Source organism: Vulpes vulpes, chromosome 8, assembly GCF_048418805.1.
Source record: "Vulpes vulpes isolate BD-2025 chromosome 8, VulVul3, whole genome shotgun sequence".
In the NCBI taxonomy this organism is placed as follows: domain Eukaryota; kingdom Metazoa; phylum Chordata; class Mammalia; order Carnivora; family Canidae; genus Vulpes; species Vulpes vulpes.
In genome coordinates this window covers 106,498,635-106,517,167 of record NC_132787.1, presented here as the reverse complement: position 1 = coordinate 106,517,167, position 18,533 = coordinate 106,498,635, and the positions used below count along the sequence as shown (strand labels likewise).

At 45.5% G+C, this 18,533-nt stretch overlaps 1 non-coding gene across 1 annotated transcript; it reads right to left on the bottom strand.

Moving 5' to 3' along the window:
• Positions 1-4,221: 4,221 nt before the first annotated feature.
• Positions 4,222-4,325, bottom strand: LOC112927805 (U6 spliceosomal RNA). The gene has a single exon (XR_003236640.1). It is a non-coding gene; the product is annotated as a U6 spliceosomal RNA (small nuclear RNA).
• Positions 4,326-18,533: the final 14,208 nt, after the last annotated feature.

The following is an 18,533-nucleotide window of genomic DNA, read 5'->3' as shown; positions in this document are numbered from 1 at the left end:
GTAGGACTTTAAAACCTTGAGAAACAAATCCGTCCCATTGGCCCTTTCCCCAAGAGATCAAAAAAGTACGTATTTCTGGTCTTTGGAGGTCTGTTGCCACCCAGAACAAAGCAAAAGGAAAATGTTAGGATGAAATGAACTGACCAGTAGCTGAGCGACGAGCAAGAATGAGGTAGAAATAATCCCCGGGTGAGACTCTGAACGGCTGAACCCAGGCAGCCGCTCAGAAGTGGACGATACACGGGCGGACCCTGGAGAGAGCAGAAGCAGGATCATTAGTGTTTGTGGCACGTTGGGATTAGAAAAGAGGAAGAGTGTCCCAGGGCCTGAGCGGGGGGACCAGGGTTCCCACAGTGAGGGGGGGATCTCTGTCAGGCAGGAACATCATGTTTTCTTTGGCTTTTGAGACTAATATTCAAGATGAAGTGCCCTGGACCTCATTCGTTGGGACACGTCCCCCCAGAGTACTTCCAATGGCTTAGCAGAGTACACGTCCAAGTAGAAAAAGCATTTTTTTTGTTTTAAAAAATTGCCTGAATCGGAACACCTAGTGGTTCAGTGGTTGACCATCTGCCTTCGGCTCAGGTCATGATCCCAGGGTCCCAGGGTTGAATCCCGCATCAAGTTCCCCACAGGGAGCCTGCTTCTCCCTCTGCCTGTGTCTCTGCCTCTTTCGCTGTGTCTCTCATGAATAATAAATAAATAAATAAATAAATAAATAAATAAATAAATAAATAAAATATATTTTTATATATATTTTTTATATATTTATATGTTTATATATATTTTTTATATTTATATATTGTTTTTATATATATAAATAAATAAAATATAAATAAATAAATCTTATATAAATAAATAAAATCTTTTAAAAATAGACAAAAAAAAAAAAGTGCCTGAATCGAATATATTCTGTATATAGTTGTGTGAGTCCGTATGTGTGCACAGATATCTTCAATTCATGTCGTTGTATTTCCCCCAGATTAAAGTAAAATCGACTCTTCACGAGGTTGCGCAGCCCATTTCCTGTGGTTCTAAGTGCCTCCCACCGATAAAGTGTGTTGTTCCCATGTAAACAGCAGGAGCACAAACAATAAGAGGCAAAGCCCATTCTCATGGAAAAGGCTGTAGAGAGAGACACTGACCCACGCACAAAGGGAAAAGACCAGAATGCTGGGGGAGGAGGAAGGGGCCATGCCACAGACAGTGGGGTGCACCCTGGAGAGCTCAGGGCAAGGCAGGCTGGCCGAGTACCGCTGAACAGGAGAGAAGGGCCTGAAGATGGTACAAGAGGTTGACGGGTTCTAGAAGAATGAGGACGGGTGCTATAGACTGCTCCCCCCAAATCCAGATTGGAAGCCCGCCCCTCACCGTGATGCTATTTGGAGGTGATGAGCTCAGGAGGGTGGGGTGCCCACAATGGCATCCGTACTCCTGTAAGTAGAGACACAGAGAGCTTGCACCCTCTCTCTCCATGCCCCATGAGGAAACCATCAAAGGTGGTGATCCGCAAGCCAAGAAGATAGCCTTCAACAGAAATCAGATCTGTCGCCCCCCGATTTGGACTCCTAGCCTCCAGCACCATGAGAAGTAGTTGTTTAAGCCTCCAGCATGAGGGACTATGTTATGGTGGCAGAAGCAGATGAAGAATAGACTTGGTCGTGGGGCCCACCGTCAGCACGGTGGACCCCAGGGCTCAGTGGTAGGCCATGGGGCAGGCTTGCGTGATTCCTCTGAGACATTTCTTTTCAGAGTTCAGGGGGAGTGATCCTAAGGCACAGGGGCCAAGTGGAGGCAGTTACAGTGTCAAGCAGAGCACATGAAGTCTGGGGTTTAGATTACAGGGAAAGGTGAATTACTGAGGAAGCCATGGAAGTAGGAGGGGCCCAGCACCAGGCTGGGAAGTGACCTCACAGGAGGGCAAGAGGTGTCAGGTCCTGGAAGTCTGGAGAGGAAGAAGTCCTAAAGCAAGCACAGAAGAAGCACAGAGCTCAGAGAAGCCTCTGTTGGGCTCCCTGACTCACTCAGCAAAAACCATGCCAGCCCCCTGAAAGACGTGCCAGGTGTGGGGTGAGGACAAGAGCAGAAAACCATCATCTAGACGCATGGCAAGGAAGCAAGGGGCTCATAGAGCCCAGGACAGAAAACCTGGGCAGTCAGGAAGACCGTTGGAGCCTTTAAATAACGTTTGAAGCTCTTAATTTAACCGTGAACCTCTCCCCACACCTTTCCATCAGCTCTGAGGCCCCCCGGTCTGGGCCCCTCAAATCTTCTGGGAGCACAGAAGGACCCTAAGAGCAGGGGTGCCCCCTCATTGAGCACTGAGCATGCTCCGAATCTCTCTGCATTGAACCCTCCCAGCAAGTCAACTGTGGGCCGGGGGTGGGGGGCACGGGTACTGGTTTCATCCCTTCTTTGCAAATGAAGGTGCAGAGAATCAGCAAGATTCAGAAATTCCACTGGGCTCCGGGTCAACAGAGAGAAAGTAATGAGACCCAATTGGCCCAGAACCCCAACTCCACTCTCTAGGTAACCCTTTCCACGCTCTTAGTAGTTCTCATGCCCTCGGAAGGACCCACAGGCTGTCCTGGGGACCCCAGCTATGCCCGGCTGGAGGCTGTGCCCCTGAGGCCAGACCACTTACTGAGACAGGTGTCTGGAGGGCCTCACAGGTGTCCCTCTATCCTGTGGATCTGTGTCCCTCCCAGTCGGCAGTGATACAGGGCAGGGAACAACATTACCCATTTGGTTCACCAAATTCGGGTTGACTAGCTAGAAGCCCCCTGGCTTACAAACAGGTTTTGGCCAGTGCGGTATTCGATTTAAATACTAAATGTTATTATTTCTAGCCAGGATCCGTGCTCCCTCTGGTTCCATCCCCACCAACTTGTCCCCAGCGGCTTCCCCCCTTCCAGCTGCTGTCTGGGCCTTGAAGGCACTGGCGTTGACTGCCCCTCATTAAATTAATGTTGACCTACTCGTAATTATTTTATTACATACTTACTGCAATTCAAAGGAAAATCCTCCAGATCCAAAGACCCGTTGCTCAGGCAAAGGCGGATTATGTGGAGAAGACCCCGGGTTTCCCAAGAACATTTTGCGCAAGTGTTTCAGGCAAAAATGCTTGGTGGTTTTCTCCACGGCGTACATGGAGCACAAGCGGGATGGTGGATCGTCAGCTGACGCCCCAACAAACAGAACAGTCCCCCCAAATGAACTGGGATAAGTGAGATTTTAGAATTTCACTGAAGGCGTGACTCACAACAGGTAGAAACAGAACACAACCACAGAACGGCCCCTCAGGAAAGCTCATTGTTCAGACTAAATTTTTTTTTTTAGGTTTTTATTTAAATTCCAGTTGGTTAACATACAGTGTAATATCAGTTTCAGGTGTACCATTCAGTGGTTGGTCCCCTCCATCACCGACCTGTGCTCGCGGCCAAAGTGCCCTCCTCATCCCCATCCCCTATTGCAGGATCCCCCACACGCTCCCCTCCGGTAACCTCCCCACCAGTGGGTTCTCTTGAATGAAGGATCTGTGTCCTGGTTTGCTTCTCTCTCTCTTTTCCCCCTTTGCTCATTTGTTTCTTAATTTCCACATATGAGTGACATCATACAGTATTTGTCTTTCTCTGACTTCTTCTGCTTAGCATGATGCTCTCCACCCGCATCTATGTCCTTGCAAATGACACGATTTCATTCTTTTTTATGGCTGAATAACACTCCATTGTATGCATATATACACTCATACCCACACACACAGCTCCCTCCGCACCTTCTTTATCTGTTCATTAGTCGATGGGCACTTGGGCCTTTCGCATAACTTGAGATACTATGGAGGTATCTGGAGCTAATGCTGCTGTAAGCATCAGGGGACATGTATCCCTATTTATCCCTTTGAATTAGTATTTTTATATTCTTTGGGGAAATACCCAGTAGTACAATTACCAGATCATAGGGTGGCTCTAATTTTGACTTTTTGAGGAACCTCCGTACTGTTTTCCAGAGTGGCTCCACCAGTTTGCATCCCCACCAACAGCGCAGGAGGGTTCTCCTTCCTCCCCATCCTCACCAACACCTGTTATTTCTTGTGCTGTTGATTTTAGCCATCCTGGCAGGTGTGAGGTGCTATCTCACTGTAGTTTTGATTTGCATTTCCCTGGTGATCAGTGATGTTGGGCATCTTTTCATGTGTCTGTTGGCCATCTGTATGTCTTCTTTAAAAATATGGAATGCTTCATGAATTTTCATTTCATCCTTGTGCCGGGGCCATGCTAATCACTGTATCATTCCAATTTTAGTACATGTGCTGCCGAAGCAAGCACCAGACTAATTGTTTAAAAAGACTTTGGAGATCTGGAGACAAAAGGTTTGTTTATCCCCTACAACTGGTTTCTGGTGCAATGAGCAAACCATATACTATCCGGGATTCATGGAAAATGTAGGGAAGTGAGAGGATAAAACACTGACATCCTCCCTTAGCTGTGTTCTGATACCAGGAAAGGAGCTGGAAGCAAGCGCAGAATCAGAACCGGATCTAAAATCGAGGCCTATCTTCTGGGAACAAGGGCTGGTGTTACTCAAGTGTCTGCTCTGCTGCCGGAAACGCAGTCTCAGGTGCTCCCAGCAAGGCCTCCGAGCTGCCTTGTCCTGCTGCTGCACGAGAGCATATGCATGCCAGGGGCACAGGACAAGCCTGAGCCAGTTGGTAGCAGAGTGGGCGCTGCAGTCAAGCCCCTGGGGAGCCACAGCCCACACTCTCCCTTCCGATGCCCCCAAGTCCATCCTGATTGCTGCAATTCAGCACAACGTCCACTGTCTCCTGCAAAGCGAGGCTGAAGATTCACTCCGGGGGCAGGTGTGTCTGAGAAGTTTTATCACATGTACCCTACACACACACACACACACACAGCTCTGTGTACAGGGGGATAATGGACACGGCCCCACTAGACACTGTTGCTTGGAAGACCAAGACGTCAAGCGCATGGCTCTCGGCCCAGTGCAATGGACCTGGGGTGCAGCTCGCTTGTGCTTTAAAGCCTGGTCTTGGGGGGCAGCTGCAAAGAGGTGGGTTCAGGGTCCCTAGAGTCCACTGTCGGGGAAGCACATGGCCATGGGGAGATGTGCTACTGTGGATTGGTCACAGAGCTCCAAAATCAGGGGCACTTTATTCTACAGACACACCCTATGAGTCACTCCCTTGTGGCTTAAAATGCAGAGCTTTTCAGGTAGAGGTTGGTAGAAGGAGGAACTATCTTGTCCATTTATTCAGGCTACGATGGCTCATTGGTCCTTGGCACCCAAATTAGAATTACAGTCCCCACGTCTCCCCTCGAGGGTTGCTTTCTTCCTGACTCCTCCATGCACTTGTATCCTCAAAATCAGCACCTTTATGGGAGCACGATCATTGCTGAAACGCTCGCCGTCAGGGGAGCCCCATGATGCCCACTTCCTGTGCTTCACACTTTTGTGGACTCCCTCCCCGTGAGTCGGGGCAGGACCTACCGACTGGCTTCTGATTAATCTAACGTGGAGAAGGGATGAGACGGCGCTCTGCAGGTGAAGTCCTGAAAGACTGGCTGTCGTCCTCCACCTTGCACCCGCACCCTCGGAACTCGCTCCGGAGAAGCCAGCTACCGCGGGGCGAGCAGAGGATGGGGAGGCCACATGGCGAGGGACAGTGGTCTCTGGCCAGTGACCAGAGAGACCTGAGGCCTGTCCGCAGCCGCAGGAGACCCTGAGCCAGGCCCACCCAGCCCAGCCTCTCCCAGAGGCTGTGAGCAACTTCCGATTCCCATGAGCTCTTCCCAAGCACTGGAGATCTCTTTACGAACCACGTCTGTCCTCGGGACCTCAGGACCAGACATGGGGAAACTATTGATAACATTACCCCAAATCTGGGGTGGGGGGTGGGTGGCCTGGGTGGCTCAGTCAGTGAAGCATCTGCCTTGGGCTCAGATCATGATCCCGGGGTCCTGGGATCGAGCCCCACATTGGGCTCCCCGCTCAGTGGGGACCCTGCTTCTCCCTCTGCCTCTGCCTGCCTCTCCCCTCCACTCTGCTCTCTCTCTCTCTCTCTCTAATAAATAAATACATTAATTAATTAATTTTTAAAATCTCAAAAAAAGAAAAACCAAACACCGTAAAACATCACCTCCGATTCCTTCTGGCCCTTTCCCAGACCATCTGCGCTCTCCACCGCCGGGAAGCGCACACTGGGATTGAGGAAGGGGACAGGCCCTTGCTGTGCCCGAGGACCCTGGGATCCCGGGAGAAGTCACCGTGCGTGTCTGGGTGCGGAGGTTCCCTAAGCCCCCAGTCGGGCAGACTCGCAGAATGGCACCCACAGAAGGGGACAGACAGCCGTCAAGTCACACGAAGGGTGCAGGGGGGAAAACCAAAAAAAAGCCTCCGTGGCATTCAGAAAGCTGATTTCGGAGCGATAAGGAAACCCAGTTGCCCACCACTTACGTGTCAGATTTCACCGCTCTTTGTTGCTATAGTGTTTGTTTTAATTTTGTTCCCCAAATTCACCTGCTGTTGGATTTAGTAACTGGCCCATCGGTTGCCAGCGGGCGAGCATCTCAGAGGGGCCAGAGGGTGCGCTCCTCCTGCGGGCCAGCCACGGGGCGTCCCCCCCAGCACAGGGCGAGAGGGGTGCCGCTTCTCAGCACCTTGGGGGGCTGCCCAGCAGGGGTCCCCGCGGGCGCCGACCCTGTGTTCATTCATCTCTGTCCACCTCGCACAGATCTCCGGGGCACCTTCCTCATTGTAAATACGGTATCCGACGGCTCCCTCTGTGTCCCTCTCTGTAAGCGTGGCTCTTATTTAAGGAATGTGCCAGTGGCCTCGGGGGGCAGCTGGCAGGTGCCCCTCACGCCTGACCTGCTGCAGCAGCCGGCCCCAACTGGATGCCGAGTCATCAGGCCCAAGCCCGATGCGGTGCGGCCTCCGACACCCTCCACAGCAACCAGGAGCATCGAAGACACTCGCTCAGGCAAGCTGCACGGGGGCTCACGTCCACCCCGAGCTCTCTGCACCCCCGAGAAAGTTCTAGAACTGCAGAGGTGAAAACAGACCTCAGGTGCCTAATGTCTGATCCGGCTTTCTCTAGCAGCCCTGCACGTGAAGAAGGGAATTCTTTGTTCCTCCCGACAACTGCAATGACAGTGAAAATAACAAAACAGCAACAGCAACAGGTGCTCGCGCTGCAGCTGTGCTGGCTTCGGTTACCTCGGCAGCAGCTCGAGACCACAGATTGATCTGGGAGGTGAGCAAATACCCGTGGGGCGGGAGAGACTCAGGGAGGGACAGGCCACCGAGCAAAGGTGCCGTGCCTGTTTCCTGGGGCTGCCTTAGCAAAAATGAACGTGGGTGGCAGGAAACAAGAGACAGATGGGGAGGCCGCAAGTCTGAAATTCAGCCGTGGGCAAGGCCGTGCTCCCCCCAAATCCTCAAAGACGAATCCTTCTTGCCTCATCCGGCTTCTGCCGGTCTCAGGGGTTCCTTGGCTGTGGCTGCCTCGCTTTCCACTCTTCTTCTCTAGCCACACAGCATCTTCCTGTAGAGAAATGAAGTTGCAAGAAGCCCCCACGATGAGTTAAGTAGCAGAAGTATATTTTGCTCAGAGCCTAATCCGGGAGCCAACATCTAAGATCCCCTTTATGTGCGACGAGGAGATAGCTCAGGGCATTCTTCATTCCTGCCTGCTTCTGCTCTGGGGCATGCGGTCCCTCCATGCCACCTGTCCCAATTTTCTGCTCTCAGTGATGATGAAATTGGCCCCTAAAGTTGTGACAGCAGGCCCCAGATTCAGAGCCAGCAGAAGAGGAGAGGGACAACTATAACAAGAATCCCTCTGCATCTGCACTATCTCCATCACTGGGCTGGACTTCGGTGGGTTATCTCCGACTCCTGACAGCTCACAAAATTGCCAGTCCAGCTTTACAGACGAGGACGCTGATGGGAAATGCTCACTGCATCTGCACGATCTCAGTCGCTGGGAAAATGATTCTGAGAAAATGTGGCTACCCGTTTGGGGGAAAAAAAATAATAATAATAAAGCCATATCCTCTCCTCATCCTTCGTATCAAAATAAATTCCATATGGATCATAACAAGAATGCAAAAAACGTAGATTAAAATCACCATAAAGGATTTGGGTGAACACATTCATAATTTCATGATATGAAAAGCCATTTTAAGTATGTCAACATAGCTAGAAAAGTATTTTAAAGAAATATTAGTATGGCCAAAAAACACAATAAACAAAGCTGATAGACAAAAATGGCAAAAAATGGCATCAGGAAAGGGTATTTTTAGGTAATATTTTTAATATACCATGAGTGCCTTAAAAACAATAAGTAAAATACTAGTATTTTCAAAAACATGGACAATTCATGAGAGAAAAATCACATACGTATGAAAAAGATCCTCGGCCCTTCTACTAATTAAAGAAGTATGATTTAAATCATATATTTTTTTATATCAGATAAAACAAAAGTATTGACCATGCTGGAAAATTCAAAACATAGACACACCCATGAACTGTTGGTACAAGTCCGGGGATGATGTGATAACGTGTAGCAGCGTCTTAAAACACGCATAACAGACGGTCCAGTAATTTCAGTGCGTGCATTTATCCTACAGAGATCACTGCTTTTTACAGATTCATATTTAAGGATATTTATTGCAATGCTGCTAGAGCAGAAGAAAGAAAACAAACAAACAAAAACACAAACAACCGAAATGTCCATCGGTAAGTGTTCGGTTTAAAAACTTCTGATATACACGAGATAGAAGGCAACCAGTACAATGCTCACAGGCATTAATTAGGTTAGCATGGAGCTTTCTCAAGAAAGCATCCTAGCTGGAGAGAGAGCTGGAAGGATCAGCATCTAGGTAGTTGCTAGGAGAGTGCAGTGAGCCTGCCCAGAAGCATACACATAAGAGGGAGGGGAAAAGATGGTTTGGATTAGAATACCGACATTTCAGTGATGCTAAAAAGAAAGCGATCCTCAAAGAAACCCAGAAAGATAGCCGGTGGAAAAGAAAGAAAACCTGGAGAAATGGAGACCAAGGCACTAGATTTTTCTCAAGAAGGAGGAAAGTTTACCAAAACCAAATGCTGTAAAAAAAAAAAAAAATTAAAATAAGTAAGTACTAATGTGTAATGTGTTTATGGGGTTGTCTCACATACACACACACACATGTTGGTGGTGGTCTGAGTAAGAGCAATTTCTTGGCAAGAGTGGGGGACACAGAGAGTCCACACTGCAGTAGGTTTGCAAGTTGACAGAGTTGAGAAAATATAGAAATTGTCAACAAATATTTCAGGAAGTTCATCTGTAAATGGGAGGAGGGCTGTCTGGTAACCAGGGGCAAAGTGTCCACCGAGGGTGTCTTGCCTGTCTTCCTTTTATTTTTTTATTTTTATTTTTTTTTTTAGGGGATGGAAATCTAAGCATGCTTCAATGCTAATGGAAGAAGATGTTGAAGAGAAAAATAGATTCCCCGGGCAAGTGGGAGGAGGTGGTCCTGCACCAGAAGAAAGGCATCTCCTGAATATAATGCAAAGCGAAGGAAAATACGGATGGACGTGAAAGTTTTTTAGGGTTTGTTGTCAGTTCACTCAGGGTGAGGGCTCAGGAGTTCTCCTGCGGATCTGCTCGATCCAGTTAGCCAACAGAGGAAGAGAAAGAAAACTCAGGAAGATTTAAGGGTCAGACTTAGAAACGGCATTCACCACTTCCACCTACAATTGCACTAGTCAAAATCCAGTCATTTGCCCCAAAAAAAGCCTTGAGGGGAGTACAAATACTGTCTAGCGGTACATGCAACAAGAGGAAAGACATAGATGTCAGTGTGCATCTGCTTTCTCTGCCAAAATAAAAAAATACATATATATAATATATAATATATATATATATATATATATATATATATATATATATATATATATGTATGTTGTGGTTGTTGCATTGATTTTGTTAGTATTTGTGTCTCTAACAGCTGACTCTGTGACCTGAACATAGTAGATCCTCAAAAACTCTTTGAGGAAGAAAGAAAGGAAGGAGGAGTGGGGAAAGAAAAATTGAGTAAGAGAGAGAGAGAGGAGTGTTTTTACAGAACTGAGGCAGATGCTTCAGACGTAGATACAGAAGGTAGCTGCTGAGCTGGTGTGACTTGAGTGGTGGTCGCCCTACAAAATTCCCGTAACAGTGAAAACCCAGTGTCACAGTTACCAGCTCCACCCCAAAAAATGAAGCCCGCCAATCCAAAATCGAAGCCTATCAACCAAGTACCTCGTTATGTAAAAGTAAGAAGGTGCCAGAAACCACAAAGATACATCACAAAGATGCAAATGTTATGGTCTAGCCCCGGCGTCCTACAGAACTGATAGTACAGCCGGTAGCACTGACACTGACAGCTCTACCCTTTATACCCTTCAGGGTCTCATTCAGATTTTTCCTTTATTTTCCGTTCGCTCACTCACTCATTCATTCATTCAATTGTTCAACACATGTGCACCATTCTGAGTTGGTAACAGGGATGGTGTTTAGGTTCAGAGGCATGATTAAGACTATTTGCAGTCTAACGACGAGATGAGCATGGACATCATCAAGCGCACTAAAGTGGATTCCAGAGGAGGCCAAATGGACAAACTAATTCTATGAGAGGAGTCAGAACAATCTTCCTAGAGATTATGACTCTCCATCCAGATCTTGAAAGGGGAGGTGGTGTTCACCAGAGGATCTAAGGGACAAGAGAATATGGAGCGAGAAGGAAAGGCACTCTGTGACAGTCAGAATTAGCAAATGCAAGATGCGGAACATGCACAAAACGGCAGGGTGCATCGATGGCGTGTGTGCCATTCCCCATGGCTAGCTACCTGCGGGAGGGCAGGCACCGACCCACCTTCTAGACTTATGGGTGGTACTCCTGTCTCACTCCTGCAAAGCAGCCACCATTCCCAGCAATTAATCGGGAGGGGGGGAGTGTTTCCATTTTGTGGCTGGGTAACCAAACACTTCATAATTCTGATGGTCATACTTAGGTCTTCATTTCAGCGCAACACACTTTACGAAACAACTACAGGCCACGTCATCCCTTTCTAACCTCTGTTTGGAGCTTACCTCATCCTCTATACGTGTGATACTGGTTTTGTTTTAATTTTTCCTTTTAGAGAGGGAATAAACCATATCTTGCACAAGACACTATGCCTTTATTATTTCTGTATCTTCAGATTGTCTATGGTGATGTTAATGCAGCACTTTAAAAAATGCCACTATGTTTTAATAACATAGTATACCTTTCGCTCTTGCAAAAACATCACATTATTCAATGTACGCAACTGCAAAAGGATATGACTCTTATATAATTTGCGTGTCCTTGTGGTGTGTTATTAATGTGTGCACTTTATAAGGGTATAATTTTGGAAGCAATTTTCCATAAAATTGTTATAAGTGTTATGTTATAAATTTGAGATAATTCGGCACAATATTCATTTAACCAAATTACTCCACTAATAACATCTCTTCATTTGTAAATACCCGTTCAGACTGACACTACACATTTTTTGGTAAAGACATTGAGCCTTCTAGATGCACCCAGATATTGCTGCATAATTTAGGGTGAGGAACAACTTGCTCTATTCCCATAAGTATGCCAGCTTTGTTCTCCTCGATTGAAATGCACAACCAGACGCTATTTGGCCTTAATTAACACTTTTGCCTAAGTGCTTCTAAAACTCTGATGACATTTGCTTCTGGGGAGTCATCAAGGCAGGGGTATGCAGAAAACGAGTAATGGATTAGCTTTAAGGTAATCATGTGCTGAGTCAGCTTTTTGGTATCGGTTCCATGGCTTTGGACAAGATCTGAAATGTCAATAATCTTCAGACTCTTCATTGATTATATGAAGATAATGGGACTTGACTGGATTGAAAAGCTTTCTTGGAGCATAAAATCAATTATTCCCAATCTACTTTAGTAGGTAATTATGTATTACTCTATCGCGTCCATTTTTAAGGTCCACCACATCTCTACAAATAGACTGCAAAGTCATCCAAGCCATGGCATGGATCGTCCATCCAATCACTTTGTAAAGCATTTACACAGCCTTCTGTGTTAATAATTAGCACTGAGGGGTCCCAGAGGCTGTCTTTAGGTCCCATCTCCACCACTTACTGGTTCTGCGTCCCTGAGAAATTTACTTCTTCTCTGCGCAAGTGGCCTTGGGTATGTTACATAATCTCCCTGAGCCTGAACTTGAGTTTCTTCATCTGAAAAGTGGAAGCCATAATGCGTTTCTTGATAAGGATTGAGGAAACAGGCTCAGTGAGAGAATGCCTGTAAGGGCTGTAGCACACAGGGCCTGGCATCCAGGAGACGAAGAAATGTAGTTAATAAGCAAACATGGAAAGTCCTGGGGAAGGATAGATCTTAAGAGAAATCCACCCTCTCCTCCTAAACCCAGCCCAACACACAGGGGAGGACAAGCATTCCTTGAGCAGCTAGCAATCATGAATGACAAATCGCTCCTTGGCTCCATTGCAGTGCTCTAGAAGCACTAGACAAACAGTTCTTGAATTAAATGGAAGCCACGTTTGATTTTATTTTAAAAATATACAGCAAAATGGAAGAGGGAGATGAACACCATCATCATACCCAAAGCTGCCCCATATTCCGGGAAGGCAGAGTCATGCCATGGCGTTCTGTACAATCACAAAGCCTCCTCGGAGCAGCGAAGGCAAGATGTTGCTGAGTAGGAGTCTTAGAATGGAGTAATGGAGTGGCAGGCAGGTGGGAATGCTGGCAGAGCTTCCAAAGACCTTGAAGCTGGGCCCGGGACAGGATGAATGGCCTTGATGGTTAGGAACAAAGGCATTAATGTGCTAATTCTCTTTGTGATTCTGAGTATGAATGTCCTGGTACCTGGAGTCTGTAGGCATGACAGATGATGACTAACGGGCCAACTGCTCTCCCTGGCCCAGGCTGCACGGACGCCTGGCCAGCATCTTTAAATAATGAGTGAGGTGTGGGGATAAAATACATTTTGCTAAGCTGTGTCCATGACCAAGTAAATCATGGCATATCGTGGTTGGGCAGGTATCAAGAGTTCTATCCTCCATGACTAAATTTCTGTATATATTGAATCTTTTCATTGACAGGGAAATCCCATCCCCCCTCACCCTTCAACCCAGTCATTCATCATGTATTCAGTAAATATTGTCTGACTGCCGGCTCTGCCAGGAGGAGAGAGTGATAAGACACAGCCCTGCCTTCTGAGAGCTTAACGCTGCCATGGTCAGCAGGCTTCACTGGCTTTTCCTTAGCACCTCCCCCTAAATGGACACTTCCTTTCCTAGGCCTAGTGACACTCCAAGTGGGATAGGCACATATCCAAAGTCTCCTGAAGATAAAAATAAATAAATAAATAAATAAATAAATAAATAAATAAACCCAAGGGTCTCCCCAGTGAAGACATCTGGGTCTCCAGAGAGGCCAATGCCAGCCAACTATCAAAAATGTCTCAGGGTTTTGCCACCACCAGGCAGCTAAGAAGAGGGTAAAACCGCATAAATTATTAGGCCCCTGGCACAAAAGGGAACCCAGCCTGGACTGTTATGTATCAATACAGATCGGCCCTTATTGGCATGTCAAAATTGTTTTGCCTTTCCCCCTTCAGCCTTGGGTATACCTTGGGCATCACAGTGTTTTACAAACAACTTGAATTTGCTTCCCCAAAATGAGTATGTGGAATGTTGAACTTCAGCTCTCCGAGTGTTACTTACTACTGCATAATCCTCATGTGAAATGCTTCCAACCTGTAAGGATGGAGTTAGACAGAGTTAGCAAATGTGCGGCAGGAAGCCACCATTTATACTGCCTTACGCCTGGCCTTTCAAGACAAAAGCAAATTTAAGACAGGACTGCTGGTCTGAGGAAATTATAATCTGTGAAAACAACACAAAGACAAATTACAAGACAACAAACAATGTGGGTGAGGACATATTGGTGTGGCACAGTGGTGTGGCACAGACGAAGGGCAAAGACACGAGACTAAGCCCGGAGTGGCTGGAGATTGCTAGAGTGGGGAAGGTCACCTTCATAATGTGGGGGTACATGTGTCCCTACTCCATAAGCCCCTCTCAGGGCCTCCCACACTCAGAAGCCAATGACAAGTCAGAGCTGGCCCAGACCTGGGCCCGTGCTGCAAAACCATAGAAACTCCACGGAAGTTTCAGAGAGGAACCTTTTAGTTCCACCTCAGCAGAAGGGAGAGAAGTTCACGAGCATACAAAAACCAAGCTTCTCTAAAAGTTTGCAAATCCCCACTTAATTCTCACCCTTTTACATCTGTGGCAACGCGGTGGTAATGTCACAGGAATGTTGAGAAGTCGCACACAAAGGCAACAATTATTACAGCTTGGAGAGTGGTCATACGAAGTTGTGGAAACTGGAGATACATTTGTGTATAGCTGACAGTGACTTGACAACCAAATATCCATGAGCTTCGGAAAGAATTTTCACCACCCATGATGCCAGTTGACTAGCCAGGGCTGTCTTGGGTGTCAAGGGGTTCAGACAATCGAGGCTTTGAAGTAAGATCCTCAGGGGTTGGTCAAATTCTTAAATACTTAGCCACGCTTTATCCAGAGAATGCTGTATTTTCAGACTGGTGCAGAGCTTCAGTGCTGTATTTTTAAAATGTGTTTCAATTCCACAAACCCATATTGAGCATATATTGTGCCAGGCACTCGGCAAGACACAGAAATATAGACATAAATAAACTGTATTTCCTGCTCTTAATGAGGACCTAGTCTGACAAGAAAAACATAAGCAAATAAGTACAAGGGATGTGACAAGTATTGTAAAAGAATTACGCAAAGGAAGCTAAATGTGTTACAGGCACCACTTAAATCACCATCACTGCAGGTCTAGGGCAGAACAAAACTCCAAACCCATCCAGCTGCATGGAACTGTCTGACCACGATTTTCTCCTTGAACATAAAACCATCAAATATTTGTATAGGACACAGTTTTAATACAGTATCAGCCACATTAATTAAAACACTCCCCAAAGTAATTCCTTGTGTCTGGTATCATAACACTTTTTAAGAGCAAGCAAATTAAGGTTCAGAAAATGAAATGACTACACGAAACTAAGAAGTGTCAAAGGAGGGGGGGACACTTGAGATGAGCACTGGGTGTTATACCACATGTTGGCAAATCAAACTTCAATAAAATATATATATTTAATTATATTATAATTATATATTATATATAATATATTATATAATTATTGTAATATATAATATAAATATATAATTATTGTAATATATTATGTAATATATAATATATAATATATAATAATATATAATTATATTATTATTGTAATGTATATATTTTTATATATTTAATTAATATATATATATGTGTGTGTGTATATATATATATATAAATTACATAACTGACTTCGAACCTTGGACCACAAGCCACATGCTCTTCTAAATACAGGCTCTGGTTCTATCATTGCTGTAATTCCTCAATGTATAATACAATCATAGAAGTAATTACACTAAATGTAAAAGGCCTAAACCTGCCAATTAAAGATGGAGACTATTAGATTAGATTTTTTTAAAAAATGAAGCCCAACTATCTTCTTTTAATAATGGATTAAAGGGATGCCTGGCTGGCTCTGTTGGAAAAGTGTGTCACTTGATCTTGCGGTCATGGATTTGAGCCCCACTTTGGATGTAGAGATTATTAAAAAAAAACTTATAAAAATTATAGGTTAAAAGAGTGAGGAGACTTAAGATGTGGAAAAAAAAACTGTTGCTCCCATCCTTAATTCAAGAGAAAAAAAAAAAAAAGACAGATAACCTGAAGATCACAACAGTTTCTGAGCTGGTAAGAGACCTGAGATCTCAGTGCAACTAACTAACTCAAAACATAGGGAAAGATGGGAACTGGGAAGGGAGTTGGATGTGAGCACTGGGTTCCAGGAGCAGATGTCACTAAGAGGGCACTACCAGAGGCTACGGAACCCTGGGGTGGCCCGAACACAGGGGTACACATGGAATTCCATTTTCTTTCCTTGGACCTCAGCAGGTGCTTACAAGAGCACTGTGGGAGGGCAGAAGCCTGAGGAAGCCCCTGGGCAGGTGTGCAGAAGGGAAATGGCAGCAGTGGGAGGCCACAAAGCTCCACCCAGAGTTTTCTCGCTCTGTCTCCTTTAGGGAATAAATGGCTTAAGACAGTGGAAGGAAGACAGCAAACCTGGTTGCACTGAGGCCACGGGTGAGATCCAGAGAAGCTATGACAAAGGAACCAAAGAAAACACATTCCACCTCCAGAGAAGGGGTATGAGACAATATCCTGGACTTGGAAAACTAGTGATCCCCTACTGCTGGGGAAGATAGGCTCTATCTCTGAGAGTTCCCCATCCTGCGATCGAGGGGCACAGGACCTGACAGGGCAAGAGAGGATTGCCATCGGGCAGGAGTGAGGGTGTGGAGGGAGAGTTTCTCCCAAGGCTCCAGCTCAAAGAAAAGACTTAAAGCTAATGGTGAAACAACAGAGAAAGCCCATCAGGCAAACTGGCCCCAGAAGAAGCACAAAGTAATGCCAGAGGAGCTGCAATCCTGAGATTAGCACCAAGGACAATGACAACAATAACAAATCCTGCACTCAGAAAATTCCCTACTAAATTGACCCAAATCCCTTTGCTGGAGGCCTAGTAAAAGAAAAGGTGTGCCCATCTCCAGGTGGACATTCTCTGAATGCGACAATTGCCAAATGTTAGGTTTTCAATAAACTAGCCCACGTTTTTAGGATAATTCCTTCCCTATGCTTCCAATTTCTTTTAGGGCTTTACTCTAAGCAAATATTAATTTTCAGAAATGGAATATTTATAACTAATTAATTTCATGAATTAATTCTCTGTGATGAGCTTTTAAGAATGCAAGTTAATGACGACAGTCTCTTGCTTCTCATTGTGCATAACTGACCCTTGCTACTTGTCCAGCATGGTCTCTCACCAACCTCTGCTGAGGCCACTGGCTGTCCTGCAATTCCTCGAGCATCCTGATGTCTTTCCCACCCCAGGGCCTTCCCATGTGCTCTGCTCTTTGGAATGTTCTTATTTTATTATTATTATTTTTTTTATTTTTTATTTTTTTTAATGATAGTCACACAGAGAGAGAGAGAGAGGCAGAGACACAGGCAGAGGGAGGAGCAGGCTCCATGCACCAGGAGCCCAACGTGGGATTCGATCCTGGGTCTCCAGGATCGCGCCCTGGGCCAAAGGCAGGCGCCAAACCGCTGCGCCACCCAGGGATCCCCCTCTTTGGAATGTTCTTATTTGCATTCATCTCTAACTGGTTCCTTTTTTCATCTCTCAGGCCATAGTTCAAATGCTACCTTCTCCGAGAGGGTTCATCACCATACAACTACCTCAGGCCCTTCTGTTTTTTTCTGAGTGTTTGTCCTTTTCTTTAGGCTGCTAGAGCAGAACCAGAGGCCAGACGGCTTAGACAGGGCTTTCTTTTAAATAGAAAAGTATCAAATTTATTTCAATATCTAGTCTCATTTTTAAATGAAAGCTACCAGATGATTTTTTATAATTTAAAATTCATGATTAGAGGGGAGGAAACACCAATAAGCCAGTAAATACTGACAGCAAATAAAATGATGGAACCATGCATTTATAAAAAACCATGATCAGTAGTAAAAAGGTCCAGTTATTACTACTTAAGTGAAAGAAATATCTTTTGGCTTTTAATTTCTAGTTACAACACACTCTCATATTGATATAATATCCCTTTTCCACACAATTGTTGCCACTGCTCTGGAGGCTAGAAGTCCGAGATCAAAGTTCTGGCAGACTCAGGGTCTGGTGAGAACACGTGTCCTGGGTCACTGACCAGGTCTTCTGCTCTGTCTCCATACCAGGGAAGGGAGTTCTCCAGGGTCTCCAGTCAAGAACACTAATGCCATTTAGGAGTACTCCACTCTCATGTCCTAATCACCTTCCCAACGCCCCACTTCCAAATATCACCACCCTGGAAATTAAGTACATGAATTTATGGGGGACACAAACATTCCTTCTATAGCCACCTTTTCTATCCCTGTGGATCATAGTCTGCAGCACAGTTTAAAATAATATATTTGTTTTGTGTTCACCTGATAAATGTTCTTCCTATAAACCATAAATTCTGTGGAGTTATGGAGCCTGCCTATTTTTTTCTTTTTCTTTTCTTTTTGGTATGTGATTTTTTGTTTTCCTTTTGTTTATAAATCAACTAAACACACGATGCCTAATACACAATAGGCAGTTGATAAATCTTTGTAATACATTTATGAAATGAGTAGCTAAAAGGGAATAGTTTCCAAATCAATGAGACTCATAAAAGAAAGGAAAAAAGGGACAGTGGAAGAGGAAGAAAGAAAGAAAGAAAGAAAGAAAGAAAGGGCAGCCTGGGTGGCTCAGCAGTTTAGCACTGCCTATAGCCAAGGGCATGATCCTGGA